Source organism: Apis dorsata, unplaced genomic scaffold, assembly GCF_000469605.1.
Source record: "Apis dorsata unplaced genomic scaffold, Apis dorsata 1.3 scaffold_787, whole genome shotgun sequence".
NCBI lineage: Eukaryota > Metazoa > Arthropoda > Insecta > Hymenoptera > Apidae > Apis > Apis dorsata.
The window spans coordinates 61,425-63,847 of NW_006263931.1; the positions used below are offsets into that span (position 1 = coordinate 61,425).

At 28.2% G+C, this 2,423-nt stretch overlaps 1 long non-coding RNA gene across 1 annotated transcript in view; it reads right to left on the reverse strand.

The window, feature by feature from the left end:
- Positions 1–221: 221 nt before the first annotated feature.
- LOC116186500 overlaps positions 222–2,423 on the reverse strand; it is a 23,139-nt gene continuing 20,937 nt past the window's right edge. Inside the window, exon 3 of the long non-coding RNA XR_004151499.1 lies at positions 222–232. This is a non-coding gene — a long non-coding RNA (uncharacterized LOC116186500). The remainder of the gene's footprint in view (positions 233–2,423) is intronic.

Consider the following 2,423-nt stretch of genomic DNA (forward strand, 5'->3'; position numbering starts at 1 on the left):
AAGAGAAACGCTTGGAGTTTCGCTTTAAAACGGATTACTCTTTCTACGTCGCAATTTCGCGTCACCGAGCTCGTGCACTTTCCTCCGCTAAACTATAACGTGCTCTGTGTAACTGACATAATTACGGTACCAAGAATGCGTGATGGTAATCCCAATTGTACAAGGCGCGTATTTTCCCCGGGATAAAGGAAATCTCGTTCGCGATTAAATGCAAGTACAACGTCGTTGCGACCTTATCGACGTGACGTTCTTGGATAATGGGTTGTCGGTAAAGGCTAACCGCAAGATCGAACTTTAACCTTTTCGAGTGCAGCACACGTTGTCGAGTTGAAACGTGGCGCACGCACGTTTCGTTTATTCGATCCTTCGACAACGAGATTGATTGAAGGGATTTGATCGAAGAATAAAATAACCTTATCGATAACTCTCGATTTACCTTTATCCTGACTCGTTAAAGTTAAGTATGCATGTTCAGGCTCGTACACATATGCATATTCGTATTATTACGCAACGATTTTTCGTGACCTCCTAAAGAGAGAGATCCGAGATTCTGCGACCCCATTACCGGAATATGCAATTACGCTAACAAATTACGCTAACTAAATCGATTTTTTCTTCCCTCTTATTATCCTATATAACATTTCCAAGCAATCCGCTCTGAAAATAATTAATTCTTAGTCTTCAGCTATATTATTACCTCTTCTGTTTGTTTCTGACATTTTCTCTTTTTCCCGATTTTAATTCCTTCTTTGTACTTTTTTCTTTCTTTTACCTTATATTTCTTTTTTTACATAATATATCAACAATCGTAACGTTATTTTATACAAGGAAATTCATTTTTAAATAAAATAAGTACTCGTACACGATTTTGATAAATTCTACTTTCCATACTCGCTTTCACCTAATTTCAGGTGCGCGTTCGCCAAGGTCATAGATATTCTACAGCTTATCTCGAAGTTGGGAAAGTAAACGGCCTTAAAATGAAGTCGTGATTCAGTAAGCGAATCCTTAAAAGGAACAAACCACTAACTGCGCTTGAAATCAGATATATAAATCGCAATGAAATCTTTTTTCATGAAACAATCGGGGGATTGGGGTCGAGATCGTGAGCGTAAAATGGCAATTGATCTCGGTACATAATTGATGATGCGGCAATGACTCGAGATTAACCTTTAGCATACCAAGTGATATTCGAAGATATGTATTTTTTTAATGTCATAACTATTAGAAATATAATCTTTAGTCATTTTTTTTGTCACGTGTCACGTTATTAGTTCCAATATGCATGGACGATTACAGAAAAGAAAATTTTTATAGATGCAATACTTTTTGTAAAAGAAAAATTAAAAATTATATACGAGAATAGATGTTTTTTGAATAGATACAATTAAATTTTTGTACATTGGTTTTTTTTCTTTTGTTTCAAATTTTTCAATAATTGAAATTAGATTATAACTTATATTATCGTAATATTTTTTATCAAAGGTTGTGCAAACAGATAGAATAAACGATCCAGTTATCGTTTTTTAACAATTAAATTCTTTTTAATTTCTTTAAAAAATTTCTTTAAAAAAGAAATATTCTTTAAGAAGAAATTAAATTACCGTGTTATTTATAATTAATTAAATTAATATTTTATTATTATATTATTATATTACGTATTCTTTTGATATAAAGGATAACTTTTATTTATCTATATAAATCATTGCAATAATTTTTTCTAAAATATGATTAAATTAAAATATGAAGAAAATATTATTCTGTGAAACAATGTATATAATTTATAGAAAGTGCTACGAGAGACTAATAAAGTAAAAAATTTATTACATTCATCAAACATAAAAATAAATTTCTATATTATGAAAAATCAGAAGTAGATGACTAAATTAATAATTTATTATTAGAAATTCATAAATATCTCATATCTCATAAATACAAGAAAAACTTTATTTTATATATCCTATTAATATTTTTCATTTTTAAAATATTTATACAAAACGTAAAAAAATAAATGATGATCAATTCTTCGCAAATATTAATGCAAAAATTTTCAAACCATTATTAGCACTTTTATTTATACATTTTTCTATCTTATATTTACTTACTAATATCTATTATATGAATGTCAAAAATATTGTAACATCCAATGAATAAAATCGATGACTTTTAATTCCTCTAATTAAATTTTAACAAAAATAATCAAACAATAAACACATTATGATCAAAAATTAAATCAATATAAAAATAAAAAAAAAGAAAATTAAGTATCTCATTTTAATATGCTAAGAATTATCAATTAAATCAATATATCTATATAACGTGTTTTTAATTGTAGTAAAAGTATCTTTGATACCGTTATTATTTTTTCACGGAGATATCTGCTGCTCCGTTCGATGATTGTACGAAAAAAAAAAAAAAAGAAA